Here is a 24,006-nt window from a genome sequence, read left to right on the forward strand (position 1 = left end):
ACTTTATCACTGGATGGTAGTGATAATATGCCCAGAGTTACAAAAACAGCAAAAACTGAGTCTAGCAAGGATGAAAAGTCGAATATTCTCCCAGAATTAGCTGATAGAGATCAAGATATTTCTATAATGCGTGCTTGAGTGCCTGCCGTACAGCCTCCTAATGCAAAATATCCTCAAACGATATTGGTGAACTTTGGCGATTTTCGTATCAAAGAACGTATTCTTCAGCAGTCAATTAAAAACAAAGTATATAAAGTTCCAGGGAACTTCACCTTTAAGATCTTTTCAGATTTGTCCACTCCCACCAGGAGAAGGAGGGAGTTCATAGGAAATGATACCTGAGTTTCAAAAAGCCGGAGCCTCAGCAGGGCTCGTTCAGCCAGCCAAGCTTAAAGTCTTTTTTCAAGGGATGCTCTAATATACTACAAATAGTTGATGCAGCTAAGACCTTGCTGTATTCCATTCAAAATCTAGAAGGCACTAGGGGAGTGGGAATTCATAATCAGAGTAATGAACTCTGCTTTTTCATAACCTTTTTTTTTTTTTACAATATTTAACACTTTCCTTTTGGTTTATTGCTGCTGAATGAGAATAGTAAATCTTACCTCTCCGAAAGTCCAATGCTTTCCTTAGTTTTTCTCAGGTTGGAGTGGGAAAAGTAAATCTGACCCCTCCAATGTTTAGTGTTTTCCTTCCTGTACTTCTTGTTGGAATGGGAATAATAAATCTGACCCCTCCAAAGTCCAACAATTTCTCAACTATTGCTTACATTTGAGTGGGAATAGTACCTCTGACTCCTCCAAATTCCTGAGTGTGGGGATGAGAGTAGTAAATTTACCCTTCCAAGTTAAATTGTTCTCGTTAATTTTCTTGAAGTGCCTTATATATATATATATATATATATATATATATGTAGATATATATATATATATATGTAGATATATGTATAGATTATCTATCTATCTATCTATCTATCTATCTATCTATATATATATATGTATATATATATATATATATATATATATATATATATATATATATGTTTGCTTTTTTAAAACTTTTTTGGGGACTCAGCTGAAGCCATGTCCCTAGATGGCTGACAACACTTCAACAGCTTCTGTTGTTGAAGTGTTATCAGCAAATCAGATCTCAGCACAAGATTGTTAGGGGTCGCAAATCCTTCACGTGCCTAGATATACAAATTAGTTTTCCCCTTAATTTCTCAAAAACTACTGAACAGAATTACACCAAAACATTACAAAAAACACTCATTCTGAACCAGGACCTACCTTCCTGCCAAATTTGGTGTAATTCTGTTAAGTAATTTTTGCTCTATAGCTGTTCAAAATCCCTTTGGAAAAATACGTGGGGAAAATGTGTTTTGGGACCCCCCTTATTTTCTCCCCCCCCCGCCCCGCCGAACGGATCAACCCAAAACATTCCAGGCAGCAGCTGATGGAACTGGAAAATTATTTTTTTAAAGTTTTCTGAAGATTTGTCAAGCGGTGGCAAGTAAAAAAACACTTTTTTAATAGAAAAGTAATCCTACCTTTAACTACCTAGTGGGGACCGCATATTGGTGAGCTTCTTCTCACCAAACGCAGAAGAACCATAGTTACAGTTCTCAGCACCACTCTTTTCACAAAAAGACAGTCGGGCAGCACAAGATCGATTCTCTTCATTTATTTTTCGGAAGAGCTTCACTCAGAAAAAGGCAATGCGTTTTGGCTTATCGCCTTCCATATGTGTGTGTGTGTGTGTGTATATATATATATTCTTTTTGTTTTTTGTTTTTATTCCTTTTAATGTTGTTATTTCTATACAATTTGTTTTTTTTAAACTCTGTTGTTGTTTATTAGAATTGATTTATTTTACTGTTGATATTTATGTTTAAGTAGTTTTTGCAATTATTACAAAGTATACATTTTTAAGTGATACATTTGCATATATTTTTATGAGCATATTTTTAAATACAACAAAATGCTTATAGTTAATACATGTTTTAATGTAGTTTTAGTCTATAATAGCTCAAATTCAGTACATGTATCCATTTTGACGATATTGTGGACTTCTCTATTTTTGTTATCAATATTTTTGACCTTGTGTACCCAGGGCTAGATTTATCAAGGTTTTGCGTTGCCCTTGTGCAATGCAAGGGGGCACAAGGGCAATGCAAACCCTATGCAAGATTTATCAAGCCACAAAAGGTCACCTTCTGTGACCCTGCATGACCTGATAAATCTAGAGTTTGGGCTGCCTTGTGTTACTCTGCAGCAAAGGGGAGTTCTATGGTGGAGCGTGGGTGTGCCCATGCATCCACTCATGGATTTTGGCACATTCCCAGTTTTCCCATTAGTGGTAGACCTGGGAATATGTCAAAATGCTACTCCTTCCCATGCGATGGTTAACGTGGAGAAATATCTTTATTTCTCCTCGTTTTTTACTCTCAGGATTGTTTTTGTGCAGTCAGGTGTCTATTTTTGTGCAAATACAATCCTGCCTAGAATGCAGGCACCAAAGGAAATGGCGCGCAAACACTAGAAAAGGACTGGAACACGCCGTATAATGAGAAATACTGCACATTCCTCCTCTTTCACGCGGCGCTGCAAGGTGGTTTGATGCATTGAGCTACGTGAGAGAATGACAAATCTGGCATAAAGTACATAAGGCGATATTTGTGTCCTCAAAGTTTTTAAGTGATTTTTTGTTGCCAATATTTTTGTCTACGATATTTCGTCAGAGAACCCAACTGCAAAATGTGCAGGTTTTTAAAAAAAAGTACATTTCTATTGCACAAAGATCAAATATTACCAAAAGAAATGCACCATAAGTGGTGGAATGCAGTTGTAGATATTGTGGAAAGTTAACACTGTTCCCTTCTGTTGTTAATTGCTGTACTCAGGTATTTTTATTTCTGTACTCTGTGTAAATAAATAACCAAAAAAAATTTCTTCTTAATGTTTGATGTTCCGCAATCTTAAAAACTATTTTATTGATGAACTCATACATATGCAATGTACCCTACAGCTCTTAAAGAATGGAAATACATTATTCTAGTACCATAGTATTGATATTGAGTAAAACCAAAACAGAAGACCATTTCTAAAACAAAACAGAGATATGCAGAGTGAAAGAGACGCTATTACATAAAATGTGCACAATTAACATTGTTTTCACTGAGTGTAACATTATATGCTTAATAGATGTTCCTGTCCTATTTCACCACAGACCAGGGGGCTAGTATATTAAATGATAATGAAACCCAAAAAGGGAATGTTCACTCATTCTTAAGCACAGATTTAAGAGGGCCTTTCACCATCTAACGACACATTAGCGTCATTTGATTGACGCAAATGTGGCTTTAGATGGCCAAAAATGCTGTGTTATATTTACAAAGTGGTGCAGTGCATGCATTGCACCACTTTGCAACCCCTTGCACCACATTATGCCTTTGCATGGCATAATGTATGCAATGGTGGCATTCCTCTAATAAGGGAACAGAAAAAATTGCGCAAAGAAATCTAAGAGATCTCTTTGCATCATTTTTTAGGCATTTTTAACGCCAGCTCATAGCAGGCAATAAAAGGGCGCATGCCATTGTATTGAATGGGTCCCTATGTACTGTTCATGGTTAGTACCAATCTTTTGGAGCTAACCCTGAACAGTACATCAATAGCGTCAGAAATTCTGGCGTTATTGCCCCCTACCCTGCGTTATGGTGCACCGTATTTAAAATATGCCACACACATGGTGGTGGTACGTGGGTGCAAGGGGCTGCAAGAAAAGTGGCACTACATGTAATGTAGCGCCACTTTTCTTAAATCTGACCCATAGTCTTACACATTCCCCCACCCCAACCCCTTGCATATCTTTTTTTTATTTTTATTTATTTAATTGTTATTAGCCTATCCGGCCTTAACAATAATCACACAATAGATATCCATCCCTCGAACTCAATAAAAATCACATTAAATAAAACATCTCAATAAAAGGAACTATGCTTGAATTTTTGATTTAACATGTGCCAAAATGTATCCAATTTACCATGCATTATCGTAAAACCTGATTTGACCATAATTTACATAAAAACTTAACTTATTCTAGAAAAACATTATGAGTCTAATATTTGAAATGTCTTATTATGGGACGAGTCATTTGGGGCCTTGCATTGCCTTCCAGCCATTTAATAAAAGCCCGAGGCCTAACCCAGTTTACACTACCCTGCACCGATTTCCCAAGCTAAATAGGTACGGGATAACATAGGCTATTGTGCCTGTGCCAACTGTAGGTGCATTGATAGACGTAATTTCCATGCTTCCAAGATATAGGTTGAGACCTTTGTCACAATGTATTTCTCATCTGAACGCATACATAGCGCTTCCGCCTCCTTGCACTTCCTAACTCCGGAAGTTCTGAAAAGTGGACGAAGGTACAATTTACGGAGTCTGAGCATAAAGTGGCATAGTAAAAGGAAGTGGGAAAGTGTTTCCGGACCACCATGAAGGCATGGACAACATTCTAAACTACTCGGAGGAGCGGATTGCCATCTGTTGACCACCGCTGTCACTGGTAGTGTGCCCATACGGAATTTAAAGTAGAGAGCCCTTTTTTCCTCCGGATAAATACTGTCTATGAATAATGCTGGTTTAAGCTCTTGGTTAAACAAAATATACCGCTTGAATAAAGGGCTAAATGACTCGCACATAATCTCTGTCTTTCGCTCCCAATATGCCTTTTTTATGACAGCTAGACTAGGCCTTCCGATTTTTTCTGGATGGAGCCAAAAGTCATCCTGGCCGATAGCAGCCAGGATAGTTGAGATATGTTTGAACCAGGGCAGTTTCCGATGGTTTTGCAGCTTCATGATATCCTTAAGTACGTCTCTGAATGGTTTAAGAGCCTCTTTTGTCCAAATACGGATCCAGTATCTTACTGGAGCCAGAGCGATGTAGTCCTCAACCTTTCTCATCTGTAGATCAATTCTTATTGCGTTCATTGGTGTAGCATTACCTAGACAAAGTAATTGGCGTACAAATTTGTTCTTGGTTACTTGTATTGATGGAATCTTTCTGAATCCCCAGATTTCTGCTCTGTAAAGTGCTGCGGCTCTTGCTTTTGTTTTGTATGCAAGCAGTGCGGAGCTCACGGAGTGATTGCCTGTAGCCTTTGCAAATCTGAGTACTGCTCCGGCTTGTTGGGCCAAGGAAATTCTGCTTTTGTAGATTTGTGGTTTCCATGTCTGTTTTTCATCTAATCTGCAGCCCAGGTAATCATAGGTGGCCACTCGGGCCAAAGGCTTATTATTTACCCTAAAAGTCGATTGCAACGTCTGTTTTTGGTTGAGAATCATAAACTTTGTTTTCCCCTCATTGATTACCATGCTCCTTGAGGTACAGAAAGATTCGAAGCCCCTAAGTAGACCATGCATTGCTATCTCTGTTCTTGCCAGTAATACGGCGTCATCAGCAAAGAGCAAGATAGGTATACTTTCATTGGCTAGTTTTGGCACGTCCAGATTTAATTCCTTCAAAACTTGACTTACTTTATTTATATAACAATTGAATAAGGTTGGGGCCAAAACACAGCCTTGTTTTACACCTCGCTTAATTGGAATTTTGGCCGTATAATCATTTCTCGTAGAATATCTGACCCTGGCAGTGTTTCCTGTATGCAATAGAATTAGCAGCCTTAAGATTTTTCCCTGTATGCCCATGTCCGACAATAGCTGCCATAATGTTTGGCGATTTACGCTGTCGAAGGCTGTTTGGAGATCCACAAAGACCAGGTATAATGGACAGTTTTTAAGGGTGGCGTATTTAGCACAGATCATGTTTAGCTTAAAAAGTTGGTCTGTTGTACTTTGGCCTCTCCTAAAACCAGCTTGGTGTGTTGATATTAAATCTCCGTCCTCTAGCCATTGGTCTAGACGCGACTGAATCAATTTGGCAAAGATCTTTCCAACACTATCAAGCAGTGAGATAGGTCTATAATTGCTCACCATGTCCCGAGGCCCTTTTTTGTGAATTGGAACGATTATTGATTCCTTCCAAGAAGGAGGGATTACCTCGTAATGCCAAACACTGTTGAATAGACGGGCTAGAGCAGGTAACCATAACGTTAGCTGGTTACGGTAAGCATCTGAAGGGATGCCATCTGGGCCTGCAGCCTTATGCGGCTTTTGAAGGAGGATAACTTGTTTAATCTCTTTTTCACTGAATTCCGGTATTAACTTCATTGCACGTGGAATGACGTGGGCTACTTGCGTGGAATTTGTGCTGGAAAATTCGTTAGAGACTAGTGCATTCTGGGTTCCGTTTACCGATCTAAAAAGACAATTTGAAGATGCTGCATGGGTCTTTTGAAGAGGAAATACTTTGCTTAATCTTTGATTTCTGCCTCCCAGCCCTTGAGTGAGGATGTTTGGGTTAATGGTCATCCCTGGTTCTGTCTTGGCCACTTCCTGATACAAGGCAGTAAAGTGCTTTACCCAAAGTTGAGGGTTAACATTCTAAACTACTCGGAGGAGCGGATTGCCATCTGTTGACCACCGCTGTCACTGGTAGTGTGCCCATACGGAATTTAAAGTAGAGAGCCCTTTTTTCCTCCGGATAAATACTGTCTATGAATAATGCTGGTTTAATATTCAGTTCTAGGTTTTTCGGGGGGCCTTCGCATCCCCACCTGACTATCTCCCAAAACTTTTTGGGGTTCCCTGCCGTTATTGCTTGCAGTAAAGTTTTCCAAAGTTTATGTGGAAATATCTTCCTTTTGTATCTTAATAATTTTTTGTACTGTTGCCTACATCCATGAAAATGTTGCTCGTTGGAATCATTCAAGTGCCGGTTCTTCAGTGCTTGTGATAAGGTCTTTTTTAGCTTTAAACACTCTTCATCAAACCAGCCCTCCATCATTTTAGGATTGATTTGAGGATGCTTGATCTTTTCCTTTTTTGTTTGCAGTAGCAGATTATTAAAGTTATGCAGGAGGGGTATAGCGTCATTATCTGATGGGTTTAAGAACGTGCTAAGTAATGACAACCAGGTTTGGCTGGGAACACTCATATAAGGTTCATCCTCATTTGACCTTAATATGTTTTTCCTGTTTGGTCTCATAGTTATTGTTAGGCTATTTCCGTTGAATGGAGACTCCGCCTTCCCTGGGCTCGCGTCCGGATGGACTATCTCCATTAGCAGTGGGTCGTGATCACTCTCGATTCTGTCCCTTATTTCCATATCGATGACATAATGCCAGGCTTCGATGTTTATTGCCATATAGTCAATTATGCTTTGCCTTTTTCCAGTTCGAAAGGTAGATTTAAAGGTTTTATCTGACTTTGTTCTCCCATTTAATGTGCGAAGTCCTCCTTCTATTAATGCTTCAAAGATTAATTCTCCTTTCTTGGAGCGTTGGATAAGAGGCGTTGGGATATTCCAAGCATAATCTTCCTCTGCTACTTGTTCGTCCCAGAGGATAGAATGAGGTTTAGTGTTGAAGTCACCACATATCAATAAAAAGGTTTTACAAGGTTGGAGAGAGCGATTGTTTGTGTGACCTGGTACTGGGTTCCTCCGATCCATGGTTCTTTTGTTTAGGATATGTTCTTTAAGGAGCCGCACCCCTGGCATAACTTGAGCCCGGCTGATAGGTGGGAAGTACACATTTACTATTTCGAGTGACCATTCCTCGTATTTGACTGCGAGCGTCTGGATTCCCTTGCTTTGTACGGTGTGAGTTACTACGGAGTTCCTCAGTAATGAAGTTCTAATCCAAATACTCAGACCTCCCGAGGGTCTTCCTTTTTTTTTGCTTAATTGCAGGTGAGTGGAAGGTGGCGAACCCGTCTAGGTCAATAGCATGAGTAGACCAAGTTTCTTGGAAGCAGCTGATGTCTTGTTTTTTAATAAATTCAACCCAGTCTTTATCTTCCATTTTGTTTTTTAAACCTGCTATGTTCCAGCTTAGAATTTTTAATATGGGACTGATTTTATTTTTTATGTTCGAGTTATCCATTTTTTGCTACGAGCTTTTAAATGATTGCTCTTTGCAATTCTGTAACTGTGGGGGATTACCCCTACTGTTTCTAGGGGAATTAGCTACCAGGCAGAACCTCATATTACTCAAGTTTGTTCGTTCAGGGAGTTGTTGTTTGGAGCTGATTGCTCCCTGAAGTATCGAGCCAGAATTGCCTTTTGCCTCTTGCCTACGCATCATGTTTCGGTCTGTAGCTTTTTCAAGGAGTATTGTTGGATATAGTTCTTTTTGCGGATTAGCAATGGATATTCCCCAGGTCTTCATCGTGTTTGAACATTTTAAGATCTGTTCTGCTATCCAAGGTGAGGCCCAGACTGTTTCTGTTGATTCCCCGTTCTCTACTTCTTTTTTTGGTATGAATCTTACTGAAAGGAGATCTTTAGTTGTTACATTCTGTAAGGCTGGCAGGGAGTTGACAAGACATAAGATGTTAGACCTGTTCAGGATGTTGTGACTTCCTCTTGAGGAGTACTCAGGCATGAACAAGATCGTGGCTTCGGGCTTTTTAGTTGTTTCAGACCGGATCACAGTGTGCCCGCCACCTTCCTGCGACAGTCTTCTTTGGAGTTGGGTGTTCTCATTTTGTCTGTCTTGAGTGGTAGCTGCACGACTAGTAGGTGTTCGATTTACCTGGCCTTTTTCCCTCCCCAGTTGCACTTCTTTGTTCCTTTGTTCTTCGTAGGGTTGCCTTTTTGGAGGCCAATTGTCCCTTTTTCCTTTGATTTCATTGGTTTCCAGGTCCAGTGCTGGGCGCGATGGTGCAGGCGAATCAGTGATCCACCCAGGCTGGTTGCTGAGATTATAATTTCCAGGGCTGCCCTGAGAACAATATTTTGCCTTTGTCCGGGGTGCGGGAACTGGAGCTGTTGTGTTGTCCACGCACATGGTTGTTCTTATACTTTGTTCGTTTCGTATATACTCTGGGGTCTCTGCCCTTCTATTTTCGCCTTTGCTATTATCTTGTTCTGCCCCCTCACTAATGGAGTTCGGAGGCTGCTGGCATTTTCCGTAGTGGTCTTCTACTATGTTTGAGTAGTGTACCTGAACTAAATGTTCAGTTTTTGTAGCTGGGTGGTGCTTATCGATACAAATGCTAGGTTTGGATGTTCCTGGGCTCCATTTGGGTTGTTCGTTGGCTGGAGGATCATTTACCTCGTTTATCCCATGATTTGTTCCAGGGTCTTTTCCGGACCACCTTTCTTTGTCTAAGTCATGCCCAGATGCTTGGTGTCCCCTGGGGCCAGTGGGTATGCGGTTTATATGGGAATGGTGAGTGCAACTTTTGTCGCACAATAATCCGGGATTTTTATTTATAAAGTTAAAAACTTTATCAGTGGGTTTCTCAAAACTCTCCGACTTAATGCTTTTATCTTTATACTGACGTTGGGCGCTCTCATCACCTGTGTTCCTGATTTCTCCTATTAGGCCTATCTGTTGTAACATGTTTAAGGCCTTTCCTGCTGGTGCCTTTTTTTTTCCTCTAGCTTTCTTCCATGTGTTTTTCCATCTGCCTGTTAGTTGAGGCCTTTTACCCGGTGGCCTTTTTTCTACAGTGTTTGGGACTTTGCTTCCAAATTCAGGACTTCCATTTGTTCTCTCCCTCTTAGGTGTCTGATTTTTTGCATCTGGATAGTTCTCTCGTCCTGGGCCGAAGTGCCTTTCTATATTTTCTTTGTCTGCTGGCCCTTCAATTAAACTAGATTCTGTTTTTCCTAGCTCGTGAATGCACCCCTGTGTGCTTTTAAGGTTGTGTTTGCAGTCTTCGATTATGTCTTTGATTACTTTTGGGACTTCCAATAGTTTTTCCAGCAGTGGTCCACAAACTTGTCCATCCAACTTGTCCATTTTATCGGCCACTGCTTGATGCAACAGGTTTTCCCTAATTGCGCCCTCTACTAGGGCCATCCTGTAATCTATAGACTGTATTGAGGATGTAAGTTGTTTGGTCAGTTCAAGTTGATCATCAAATTTTTGAGACTGGGCCATGATCGTTGTTGCGATTGAGCCCAGTGTTGCACATATAACTTTCATGATACTAAGAATTGGTTGGTCTAGTGAGAGGTCATCTCCATTTCCACTTTGTTCGTTGGTTATCTGACCTTCTGGATTTTTACCTTCCTTTCCTCTGTGGCCTATGATTATACTACCTTCCAGGAAGTTTAGATCTTCTGATGTTATGCTGTTTAGTTGAGGGTCTGTGTTGCCAATAACGGAGTTGTCGAGTGAGGACAGCTCCAGACTGAAAGAACTACTATTGAGTCTGCCCAGCATTAAATTAGTTTTAACAATTTGTCTTCCGCAGGGAAGCTGTGGCGCTGGGGTTTTATGGGTCTGTTTAGATGGTGAGCAGTCTGTTTCTGGACCCATTACATTTTGGAGTGCTGTGAATTCTGCTTGGGCACATTGTGGAGAGGATGTTAGTGAAAAATTCCCGGAGTTCAATAGTTCCGTTTGGGGGTCAGGATAAGGTGAATCGTTGCCTTTTCTTTGCTCTCCCGAAAAGTTGCTCCACTTTGGGGGGTTATTTAACTCCACTTCACCATCCCCAAGAGGATTACTCATTGGGCAGAATAATTGCGATAAACCAACCGGTTGCTGTTGCTGCTGAAGTGGGCGAGTATCCTGGAGCCCGGTCGCTGGTGGCTCCAGTTCACCCCCCCCCCATGTTGTAGCCACCCACTTCCCCCGATGGCTGTGATCGGAGGCCACTGGCTTTAGGACTTTGCGTTTGCGGCTGTTCTGAGGTCAAGTTAACTTGGTTGAAATAGTTAGTGATAGTGTTTGTTTTTGGTCTAGTTTTCCTTACTCCCGTAGATCCACCCGGGCCCGGGTGCGTCGGTGTATACTTATGTCCCCTGCACAGAGGAATTAGAAGGCCCCCCACAGTTTCGCCTACAGTTTCTCCTGCATTCGGTAGGGCACCCCCTATATCGTCAGAGTCAGTATGGGCTGGCAAGCAAGGCAGTGTCACCACTTCTAATGTCCCGCCTGACTCTTCTCCTGGCTCGGAATCGCTTTTGTTGGCGGGAGACCCGAATTGGACACCCTCTGCTGTGTCTGCTGTGTCTGCTGTGTCCTCACCTAGGTTTGCGAATCCCCCCTGGGATTGCTGGATGGTTCTGGGGTCCTGGTCCTGGTCCTGGTCCTGATCCTGGTCTAACCCTAGGCTTTGTAGACTTTTGAGCTCCTGCTCTGATCTTTGGGAATCCGCTAGGTGAGTGAGCGCCTTGTTGGCCTCCCTAGCCTTCTTTGTTTTTCCTCTTGTCCCAACCATCCTCCGGTTACCGTTCACTGCTCACCGTTCACCACTCCCCGCACCCCTCCCCTTGGCTCCTTGGTTCCTTACTGGGTTCCTTCCTTGCTTGGTCTTTAGAAGAGACCACCAACAACAACGACAAGTCCCAGTCCAAGTCCAATGCCAAAGGCCAGCTAGGGCCAACTAGGGCTATGGCTAGAGCTGTTGCTGTGGCTGCGGCTGGGTGAGGCTGTGTGAGGCTGGGTGAGACGACGTGGCGCGGTTGGGTACCGATGCCGGAGCTGAGGGCAGGGGCAGGAGCAGGGGAGGAGCAGGAGAGGGGTTCAATGGCCAGGATGGACTCCCTCCCCCCCACGAAGTCTGCTTACCCGGTCTCTCCCGGTCAGTCCCCGTCAGTCCTCACCCGGTCTGCTCTCCCGCTCAGCGTCTTTTCCAGGAGGGGCTGCAGGAGGTCACAGGGGTCCACAGGGGGACGGCAGGACTCCTTCTCCTTCTCCTTCTGGCTCCCTTTGACTCTGGCTTCTGGCTTCCGGCTCCTCCAGCGCCCAGGTTACGCCTGGTCCTGCCGGAATGCCAACCCACAGCCGGGGCGCACAGAGATCCTCTGACCCCCAAAGGCCGCAGCAACGCCGTGCTCCGTGCTCCGTGCGTGAGCCGACCGGCAAGAGTTCTCCTCGGGCCCCCAAAAGCAGCAATAGCGGTTGTGGCAGTTGTGGCAGTAGCGGCCGCGTTCGGCAGCGTTCGTGCTCCGCGCTGCACTCGGCGTGACGTAAACCACCCGGCGCCTACGTGAGAGTCAGTAAGATTTCCTGATATGGCCAGGTATTGCCCAGGTATTTTGCCAAATACCATAGCCCAGGAATAGCCAAAAATCCTAAATAGCCCAAATACGATCGCCAAATACGGTTGCCACAGCGCTTGACCCTTTACCAGTGAAGTAGGAGTTTTGGAAAGTTTATTGTAAGCACCCAGACCACGCAGCTTCTTGCAGCTACTAACAGTGCACGGCCTATCCACCTCCTCTGGTGCGTTTCCTCCACTTTTGAGCGCCTCCACTCACCTCCGCCTCCTCCGTTGGTGTTTTCCGTTAGCTGATGTCGGCGTGAGGTGGGCGTCTTCCTCTGTCTCCCTCTCTAGCTTTCGGGCTCCTTCCAGAGCTACTCCCCGAAGTTCTGGGGACGAGGGGGTCTCAGTGCTTTAGACTGTCCCGCACCTCTTGTTACAGCTGATGCGATACCAGTGCGGGTACCGGTGCGAGGTGGCCCACCACAACGGGCCGATGCAGAGTACAGAGGGAGGCTCAAGACGGGCTGAGACCGAGCTTCTCACCGTCCCCTCCACTTCCCGCTGCAAACGCCGAGAGCGCCGAGCCGACAGTCGACACAAAGAAAGGACGAGGGAGACGAATGAGAACTGCAGTACACCTTGCATATCACAACATGAACTACTTAAACGTTTGATATGGTGTCGAAACTACTGATCCTTTAAAGTTGTCAATATTTCAGTGGTCGTTTAGGAAAAATTTACAATATTATTAAAGAAAAAAAAGACTCATCATGAGTGAAACAACTGCTTGCTGCATTTACCTAGCCACCACAGATATTAACAATCCATTCCACAGCAGTCAAATTACTTGCTTCAAGGGTCTAATTTTTGTGATATTCAGCCAAGTCCGTTCATTCGAAAGGATTTTCTTAGTTTGGAAAACATACTTGTGTACCCAAAGCTAGGAAGGTACAGCACAATGCCATTTAACAGGTTGTCAATGCTCGCGTTTGTTTTTTTCCTCCAGGTGACAGTGTGGCTCAGGCTGTGCATGTACGTTCTACCAAGGGAATCATCTTTGAAAGCAGCTTGCCCTGTCTTTGAAAGCCGCTTCAGTAAATATTTTAGAATAAATACATGCACCGGTGAAAGTTGCTTTTTTACATGGGCATTTGGTCACAGCAATTAAACAAAGTTCATCTTCATTAGCATTCTTCTTGCAGTGCCAACGGTGCACTGGAGCTTACTGAAGCTGGGCTGGAGCGGGATTATGTTCAAGAAACATCCCACTGGGTTCTTCTGATACCTACAGACATAAATTCCAATAAACCTATCCAGGTGGCAGCTGACAACAATGATTTCTAGGAAGTACCTCCAGATGGTAAACAACAAAACATGCAATAGCAGTGGTTGATCGCCAATGCTCATGATTACTGAACACTAAGAGCAAGAAACATTATTCATGTGCTGTTTTCCAGAGATCTGTGATTTGACCTTCGTATCAAAATGCACATCATATTTATGACCCTCAGGTGGCTTGTTATTATTATTATGTTTATTATTATTATTATTGTTATTACTGCAGTGTAGTAGTAGCAGTTGCACACTAGTTTCAGTATTAATGCTACTAAATTATTATTGTTATTATTATCAGTGTTATTATTATTATTATTAGAATTAGAATTATCATTATTATTCGTACTGTAACAATGTGTCAGTCCTATGGATATAACATTATGACTATAAAGAAATAGTTTTGGATGCTTTTTGGTATGCAGTGCAACCATTATCATCACGTTTATGATAATTTACGGTAAAATGGAAAGTGAGTGTTGCTTGTTGCTATGCAATGTAAACTTTAACTGGGACAAAATAAGATGCTGAATATCTGGCTGCATTTAAAGTAAAAAAAAAAAAGTGTTGGCTGTATTCACGTAATTAATCATATCTGGCGATATCTGCACCCACGTGGAATTCTGCCTAAACTTTGTGGAAACCTCTATCTGAACGGTATTCACCAAATCCCGGTGGAGATATCTGACAATGGAATTCCTACGTGGGTTGAGCTACTGCCAGTGGCTAGTATTATTTCAAACATTTCCATCATTTTGCTCCATTACGGCAACGATCTTTGTGACAAAGACTGACATTATCATAAGCCAGGGCGTCCTGTGACATTCAAGGTTAATATTACTACATGCAACTTTTAACAGTGGATGACTAGGGTCAACAAAGTGCATATGAAGCACGTTTTCTCTCCTCTGGCACAAAACCTTGGCACAGAGCTACACACAGTAACGTCACCTTAGCATAAGGAAAACTTTGACATACTCAAGCAATGCAGCCTCGCATTACCTCAAGGTACTAAACAGAATTGTAGTCACAATTTTGAGGTCTGATTGATGGTTGGTGCATGCATGTAAATGCCGGCTGGACAACTGGTTCTGGATTCTTCAAAGTGTGCACTGAATATTCATGATTTGTTACTGTGTCAGATGAGGCAGGTTCACGCTGTCTAAAAATGTGTGTCTGGAATTGGACATGAGTATGGGACATACATATATTTAACAATATAATGTACCAAAGCATGAAACTTAGATTGTAATGATCATGGTGACCTGAACATTCTCCACAAAACTACACATGATTTAACATGCCCAGTTCCTGTGTGCCAACAGATGAGTTAGCAAAATTGAATATGTCTATCTTAGAAAAAATGGCAAATACAAACAATAGCTGCAATTACAACATGCTCTCAACTACACAATTGAAAAGATAACATTTAATGAAAAAAACAGGGACATAGTTCATTTTCTATATTGCAAAACTTTCCAACAAATTATGAGCCTCCAGCTGAGCAAGCAGGTCTGGCCATGCTGTTTTGAGGACCCTCCCGCACAGGGGGAAGATCCTCATATTGCACAAATGAAAATCCCAAGGGCATAATGGGGGTCATTACAACCTGCTGGACCGCCGGGTGGCCGGGCGGCCGCCAATGCAGCCGCACTCCCGCCGCAGCCATAATGAGATCCCCGCTCGTCTGGCGGGCAGAAACCTGGTTTCCGCCCGACGGCCCAGCGGGGATTTCGGCCGCAACACAGGAGCCGGCTCCAAATGGTGCCGGCGGTGTTGCGGCTGTGCTGCGGGTGCAGTTGCACCCATCGCGCTTTTCACTGTCTGCACAGCAGACAGTGAAAAGCTGCATGGGCCCGTGGCAGGGGGCCCTGCACTGCCCATGCCAGTGGCATGGGCAGTGCAGGGGCCCCAGGGTATCCGCGACTCCCCTTTCTGCCAGCCTTTTCATGGCAGTTCTTACCGCCATGAAAAGGCTGGCAGGAGGGGGACTCGTAATCCCCAGGGCAGCCCTGCAAGCAGCGCTGCCCTGGAGGATTACTCCCGCCGGGACAAAAGTGGTGGGAAACCACCGGTCCCGGCGGTTGGACCGTGGCGCTTCCACTGCGGTCGTAATCCCCCCTGGAAGCACCGCCAGCCTGTTGGCGGTGCTTCCCCCACAACAGCGCCGGCAGGGTTGTAATGACCCCCTATATGTCTTCAGATGGTCCTAGTGTCAGACGTCCTCTAACTGTTTGCTACACTCCCTGGCACTCTGAGTGTGAAAACAACTGCAATACTTCTCCTGGTCATTTTGCTCTATATTTTCATGCATATTTTATTGTTTGGCTTGGTCTCTATGCCCCATATAGGAAATGTTTGGGGGAGCCCAATCACTTCCACTTTCCCGGGCAGAATCTAGGGAATGCTCTTCCCACCCCTCAGCCATTTTTAGTGTTTAGGATCATAAGTAGTAACTGGAAGGAGGAGGTATCAGCTGTCATCCTACCATCGCTTAGGAATGTCCTTACTTACTTTTCCATGTATGTAAGTACATATATGTTGCAGATGGCAGAAAACTACACCTCCGATATGTTGTTCTCCACCTCTGTGCAGAGCTGGATAAATCCTGCCCTGAGGCATATTTAATCAGAAAAATAGGGAGAGTGAAGAGAACACCATGCATTGCATTACAAATGGCACCATAATCGTTCACATAACATTTTGCATTGGCATAAGAATTTAATACCTAATGGTAGCATGTATAATTTGGGGTATGTAGATCTACTCCCACATGTTTTAGATATCTTTTCTCTTATGTTACATACTGGGTCATCTGAGGGGAGACATCAAATGATGGTGAATTAGGAAAACTTACCATGTACCCACATGTCACCTAAATGCGAGCAATTCTCATTGTGGTCTGTGCACCAGGAAAATGCAGCCTACACAGCAGTGAAACAGCCCCTGCCAAGATCCACATAGGCTCATTCATGGCTAATACCCAAGGAAAAAGACAAATGGAAAATAATTAAATTTGGTATGACATGTATGTAAAAAAAAGGTGACTGATATCACACCAATGTTGGCAAAAATATGCTTTGAATCAACGATGTTTCTTTGCTGGGTTTCGTGCACATTTATTCAGAAGGTTTCAAGAAATTAGAAGGAAAACAAGTGTCTTTCTGAAACAAATGTCCCCACTGCCTTCTGAAACATATAGCAAAGGCTGCGTGAACAAAGCTTGCAACAAAATAAGTATTAACATTTCTCAATGCCACATTGTAATCACAAACATAGCACCCCAATTTTTATCACTACAATTTACAAAAAGCCCTTACATCAGTTATATAATATAAAATATGAATCAATAATGAACAGGTTAAATGCTTCATCACATCTGCACATAAACAGACATTAGACTATGCCCAAGTGGGCTGTAATATCAAACAATCATTTCTACATACAGTTAAGCCAAGTGAGCAATTACATAACCAATGAAAGTGGCAAATTAGAAAATAGTAAAAAACAGAAAGAAAACTGAAAACATGAGAAAACATAAAAGTAAAACAAGCATATAATATCACTTTTCCCTGGAAATACATCATACTACAATCCTAGAGTGGCAGAATCATAAAAAAACATTATTCATAAATCTTAAAGGATAATGGTCAACTCTTATTCAATATTATTGCCAATCGGGTATCTAGTGTCCAGTACCAGGATATCTCTGCAGTCCAAATGTCTCAAATTCTCACTCTGTCTCCTCTTTGTATTTTCTTTTGAATCCTGTCAATGCCAAAATATTGTAACAAATCAGGATTTTGTTCATGTTCCTTAATAAAAGGTATCACAACAGGATATGTATTATCACAGTTCTTAATAGAGCACATATGTTTCAAAATTCTTTTGCATATAGGAAAATGGTAATGCCCACATAAATACGCTCACAGGGACATTTAAATACATATGCACAGTAATTACTGGCACATGCTAAATGTTGTTGAATCATTTTCTTCTTTCCTGTAGGTAATTTGAAAGTTCTACAGTTCCTTCTACACCTACAAGCCTTGCAATTGATCCTTTTGAAAAATCCTTTACTTGGATGTAACTAACTCATATTCATTTCAGATTGTAAGAAACTGATGTCAAAGTATCTCTTAATGATTTTGACTTGCAATACGTAATTCTTAAATTAGCTGACAAGAAAGGGCCCAAAATTGGATCCTTTTTCACAAAATGCCAATGTTTTCTCAATATCTTGTTGATTTCCTTACTGGCTTTCCTTTTTGTCCAAATAAAACAAACCTCATGAGAAAATATACACTGATCTCTCGCCATTGCACCTAACTTAGATTCTGCATGGTGTAATACTCTTTCAGGATAGCCTCTCTGCATGAAAACGTTCTTCATGACTAACAATTTCTCGTGATATCCTTCCTCTGCATTTCAATTTAATTTTGACCTATGGAATTCCCCACGGGAGATGCTCCACTTTAGACTATCCGGCTGATGACTGGACCCATGCAGGATAGTGTTACCTGCTGTGTGTTTACAAAATAAAATTGGAATGATCTTGCCTTCCCTCACCGTGACTTTGATATCCAGAGAAAATCCACCTCTGTATTGCTAATATGAGATGTAAAAGATAAATTCAAATTATTATTTTGTAATTCTTCAACAACATCTTCAGTTTCTGTTTTACTACCATTCCAAAGAACAAAGAAATCATCTATATCCCTGATACATAAAGGGAACCTTTGAATTTGATCCCCCCCAAAGTCTTAGGGACCACCTGTTCAGCCCTTGAAGGTGTTAGCTTGCGGCAAAGCAGGTACCCATAGCTGTTCTAGATAACTGCCTATACAATAGCCTCTCACAAATGAATACATTATTAGTGAGACAAAACTCAATCATTTTCAAAATCATATTTGTGTGGTCTAGAAAATGTAGAGCTCTTGCTTAAAAAAAAACAAAAAATGTGTGTATGCATCTAACCCCAACTTGTGAACAATGCAATTGTATAAGGATATCACATTAATAGTAATCATATATTAAGAGTCTTCCCAATAGATAGCATAACCTTTTACTAAGGAAATCTGTGGTATCCTTACAATAAGAAAGCGGGTGTGAGTTATAGTTACCTTAGGGCACTAGTTATAGTTACCTGATATAACTCTAACACCAATAGCTGAATTTCCATGGCTTTGTGCAAGTAAATTCAGAACATATCTACAAAGTCCCTATAACCTTTGTTTTATTCAGTGAATTTCTATGTTTAAAAAAAAATGTTAATTCCTAACTATAACGTCATTGTCACCTTTGTTTTTTCAGTGAATTTGCATGGTCTTTTAGCCCAGCAGGGGGCTTGGAGGCACGCCTGGCCTGAGACCAGGCCCTGCGCCCAACCCCCATGTGCTGCCAACTCCAAGCAGGATTGGTCGAGTGAGTGTGTGTAATTTTTTTCCCATCAGGCTACGGATTTGCGGATCCGCTCCTGCTTAACAAATCTGCTCTGGACTTGTGGTCTTGTCGCAGATGTACGCAAGGGGGGTCACACTGAGCCCGGCGGCAGATCTGCAAATCAGCCCCCCCAAAATAATTGGGTGCACCATAACGCAGGGTAGGGGGGTCTCTCAGGGACCCCTCCATCTGTCCTATGGGGTGAAGGATACCTCCTTCCTGACCCCTTATCTTACTTGTCTCAGTTTTCACTGTTGTTTTTCTTGCACCCTAAGGTAACTATGACTCGCATCCCTGCCATGCACAGTTTTTTTATCAATAATTTTATTGGAATTGTTGCAATAATATTATCAAAGATGCCATACAAGATCTCATCAGTGATATAATATGTGGAGTAATTAGCTAACTCTAACTGTTGAATTTCTATGGCTTTGTACAAGTAAATTCAGAAACTAACTTTACTGTCACTGTAACATTAGTTTTTTCAATAAATTTCTATGTTTTTTTTTTAATGTGTAGAAATGTTCATTACTATACTTTAATCCGTCCACTGCCACACACAGCCTTTGGCCATGCGTGGCACCGGTAGGCGGCAGTACCTGGCCGACACCAACCCCCTAAAAGCACCCAACCTCACACAGTGTATCTGGGGGTGAGAGTGACTGTCAAAGTGTGTGTCTGGATGTATATCATTGTTTCAGTGGGTGTGTCACTATGCACGGAGGTCTGTAAGTGGGTGCATGAGGGTGTCAGTGGGTCTGTGAGTGGGTTTGTGGCAGTGTGAGTGGGTGTGAAACTGACTGAAGGGGTCAGTGAGTGTGTGAATGATGGTCTGACTGGGCTTTGAGTGAGTGATTGAGAGCCTGAGAGGGCCTGTGAGGGGGTGCATGAGTGTCTGAGTGGGTCTGTAAGTGGGTGCATAAGTGTCTGAGTGGGTAAAAGAGAGAGAGTTAGAGTGTGAGAGGGAGAGAGATAGTTGTTTAGGCTTCAATAGATGACGTACTTAGAGTGAGATATTTCTGGACAAATTAAAAAGAAAAATGTATTTGTTATTTAAAAAAGTGTAAGATTACTTTTCAAAATAAGCCTAAAAGATTTGTAGAAAAAAAAAGAGGGAAACAGGTCCAGCTGGGCACAAACCCTTACCGCTCAGTGTGAAGGAGCTATTGTCTTTTTTTGTCTTTTTCCTTTTCCTTTTTTTTAGTCCTTTATGGGCTATCATGGACCGCGAGGGAGCCCTCAAGGGCTTCACCACACTCTCCACAGATTTATTTCTTTCTTTAAAAAAGAAATGAACAAGATGCCCTTTACGGGCTACCTGACACTGCAGGGAAAGCCTTAAGCCTTCCCTCGTAGTGCCATTGCTTCAGCAAGCACTGAGCTGATTTGACAGAAGCTCCATGCTTGCTGAAGCATTTAATCTCTGTCCTCTGCACTTGTGCAGGGGACAGAGATGAAAACTTCAGATTTTGACAGCGGAACCTGCTTTAAAGGTCCTGCTGTTAAAACCCAAAGTATGTGCTGTGGCTTGGCTGCAGTACTGCAGCCAAGCCAGAACAAAACAGCTATGCCCCGGGGGTAGGCACCCTGAGACAAAGCAGGAGCCAGCCCTGGGGGGTGGCGGTCCCTCGGGCAATCAGTGGCTACATGAGGGGGGCCGTGTGGCCCTCCTCCAGATGGACATTGCCCATGGGTGGTGGTGATACGCAGGTCTAATGGGGGTCCGAAACAGACCTCCTTCACTCCTTTTTCTCTTTGCCACAGGGCTGGTACTCACCAGGGTGGAGGGGGCTGAGGGCCCTCTGCATATATTTTAAATGAAGCCCCGGGGGGGTTAGTAGTCCCACTATATAAAACTGAAATCCATGGGAAGGTGGCTGTCCCCAGGGCAGCGGGGGGGAGGCCCCTTACACAAAATGTTTAATGTCGCCGGGACCTGGCCCACCTGGGGACCTAAAAAAAACAAGTGCAGGAGTCTGTGCTTCTTTTGTTTATTTTTCTGCCACAAAATCCTGAATCTTATGATTTCACTGCAAAAAAATAATCAAATTTATGTCATCATTATGACATCGGCGGTAAAAAACACCTACAGCCGCGGTGACGGCTGCCAAAATACCGCCACTGCGGCTACCATCCGTCTGCCATATTATGAGCACTGCCTGACTTCTGCCACAATAAGGGCAGAAATCCGACAGTGTTCATGGAGAACTGTGGTAACCTAGCATTGCTACCACCAGCACCGCTATGCCAATAGAACAGCACCAGCCATATTATTACAACTAATATGGCCTGGAGGTGTTTTGCTGGTGGTGCGCTCCTGTCAGTAGCAATGCCCCTTCCCGTTCCCTGCTGGAAGACCTCCTTGCCCAAGGTAAGGCAGGCTCCTGACAGGGGAGGGGAGTGGGAGGGTCAGGGTTGTTGTGTTTGTGTGGCTGAGTGTGTGCATGAATGTCTGAGTGAGTGTGTTAATGCGTCTGTGTGTGTTGTGTTGTTTGCGTGGTTGTATGCGTGTAAGTGTATGCGTGTAAGAATGGTGAAGTGAGTGCATGTCTGCATGTCAGTGTGATCGCTGTATAAATGTGTGTGAACATGTCTGGATGTATGCATGTATGAATGCGTGTATGCCAGTGTGTGTATGAATGCATGTATGCCAGTGTGAGTGAGTGGGTGTATGCGTGGTGGTGTCTGCCCGTGTTCGTTTATGGGGGTGGGGATGTGTGTGTAGTAGGATCGGAGGGGGTGGGGTGTGTGTGTGTGAGGATTGGAGGTGGTGGGGGGTGCGTGTGAGGATCAGAGGGGGTGGGGTGGTGTTTGGATGGAGGGAGGTGGGGGTGTCAGGTGAGTGTTGGGGGGTGGGGGAGCCACCTACCGGTGACAGGGAAGGAATTCCCTGTCACCAGTAAGGTTTACCGACATAGCTTTCGTGGTGCTCCTAACACCATGACAACCATGGTGGTAGGCTGGCTCATAATGCCGCCACCGATACTATGCCAGCCCCCAGACTGGAAATGCACATCTCTGGCCAGGCGGCTCATACCCCTATGGCGGTATGAGCGGAGAAGTGGCAAGTTGGCAATCTCATAATGTGGCGGTATGTACCGCCAGCCTGTTAGCAGTCATACATCCACATTAACGCTTACCGCCGGGGTTAAAATGACCCCCTAAATGTTTTTTTTGCTCTAGGAGTGTCACTTTGGGACATGCCCACCACTGCTAAGGGGTCAGGGACTCTCTACCCTGGCCCCTTATATTTATTTTTTTACTTTTTTTCTCGAACTTGGCTCAAGCTCAGTCCCAAGATGGCTGCCATCACTTCTTAGTCTGAAGTGTTGGCAGCCAATCAGAACTGTGTAATTCCCTGCACAAGCTTGTCTTTGTTCGTGAATACTTCACGGCCAGAGATATACAAATTTTAATTTCCCTAAATTACTGAATGGATTTACACTAATTAATACAAAGCACAACTAGCTTTCTGCCAAATTTGGTGTAATTCCGTCCAGTGGTTCGGGATGTAGACACGTTGACAGATCCTTCGGGAATTAAAATGTGATCCCCCTTTTTCTCGTGCCGCCTTGATGGATCACCCTGAAGCTTTTCATATGCACCAAGAATCACTGGGCCACTTAAAAAAAAAAATGTCATGGAGATTTGTCAAACGGTGCGGAAGATATAGGCAAGTCAAAAAATGCTTTTTCTATGGAAACATGGTCCTAACTATAACTAACTACTGGCAACAGCCAGTAGGTTATATATATACAGGACAGGTGGGTGTCATTTTCTAATGCTGGTACACATGTACAGATTAATTAGTGTGTCATTGTAGTCCAACGTACTCACTACACAGTTCCAGTGTCCAACATACACACATGCTCCGTGTACACTGCTGTAGTGTGTTCATGGTTCCTTTTGTCACTCCTTTCTTACATTTGGGTCCCTTAGGTGCAGAGAAGTAGAAGGAGGCACACACCTGTGAACCGACCCCTTGGGGACTTGGCTGCACTGGAGGACCAGCACATCATACTCACCTATCGTCTGGACATGGCCACAATGACAGAGCTGTGTGAACAATTGGAGCTTGATCTTCTACCTGCTATCCGTAAAACCACAGCAATCCCCCCCTTTTGTGCAGGTACTCTCAGTGCTCCATTTCCTGGCAACAGGCTCTTTCCAGGTGACAGTGGGCTTGGCTGCAGGGATGTCACAGTCAATGTTCTCTATTGTGCTTGCAAGGGTTTTGGCAGTCTTGCTCAAACACGTGCAGCTACATCGCATTCCCCTAGGTTGATGATTTACCCACTGTGAACACTGGATTCTAAGCAGTGGGATATACACCTCATGTTATTGAGGCCATTGACGGGACCCATATTGCCTTAGCATCCCCCCAGTGCAAATTAACAAGTGTACAGGAATCAGAAGATTTTCCACTCACTCAATGTCTAGATGGTGTGCCTGGCTGACCAGTACATCTCCCATGTCACTGCCAAGTATCCAGAGTCAGTGCATGATGCCTTTGTACTGAGGAATAGCAGTGTCCCACAGCTGATGGCACAAAAACAGAGACACAGAGTGTGGCTAATAGGTGAGCCTGTATCCCCACCTGACATTTGGAGTGCCAGGTACACAAAGGCATACCTGTGCACATACCTTCAGGAGTCATAGCCCACGCCATTGTGCAGGGCTACTGTGTGTCCCTTACTTCTTGCAGGTGATTCCGGTTTCCCAAACCTGTCATGGCTAATGGCCAAGGTTAGGAATCCGAGAACAGGGGCTGAAAATAGGTAGACTGATGCTCATGGGTGTACCAGTAGGATGGTAGAAAGGACCTTCGGGCTCCTGAAGGCTAGGTTCAGGTGCCTCCATCTGACAGGTGGATCGCTATGCTACTCCCCTGAGAAGGTCTGCATAATCGTTGTTGTGTGCTGCATGTTGCACAATTTGGCCCTCAGACAGCATGTACCCTATCTGCAGTACTGACAATGCAGCTGTGGCAGCAGTGGACACTGAGGACAGTGAGGAGGAGGAAGAGGAGGAAGATGTGGACAACAGGTCACATTTGATCCAGCCGTACTTCCAATGACACTCAGGTAAGACTGTTGAACTAAATATTTCTGCATTTTAGTGGTGTTCTATGTGACTGCAGCATAATGTCAGTCATTCCC

Source organism: Pleurodeles waltl, chromosome 11 (assembly GCF_031143425.1).
Source record: "Pleurodeles waltl isolate 20211129_DDA chromosome 11, aPleWal1.hap1.20221129, whole genome shotgun sequence".
Classification (NCBI taxonomy): Eukaryota; Metazoa; Chordata; class Amphibia; order Caudata; family Salamandridae; genus Pleurodeles; species Pleurodeles waltl.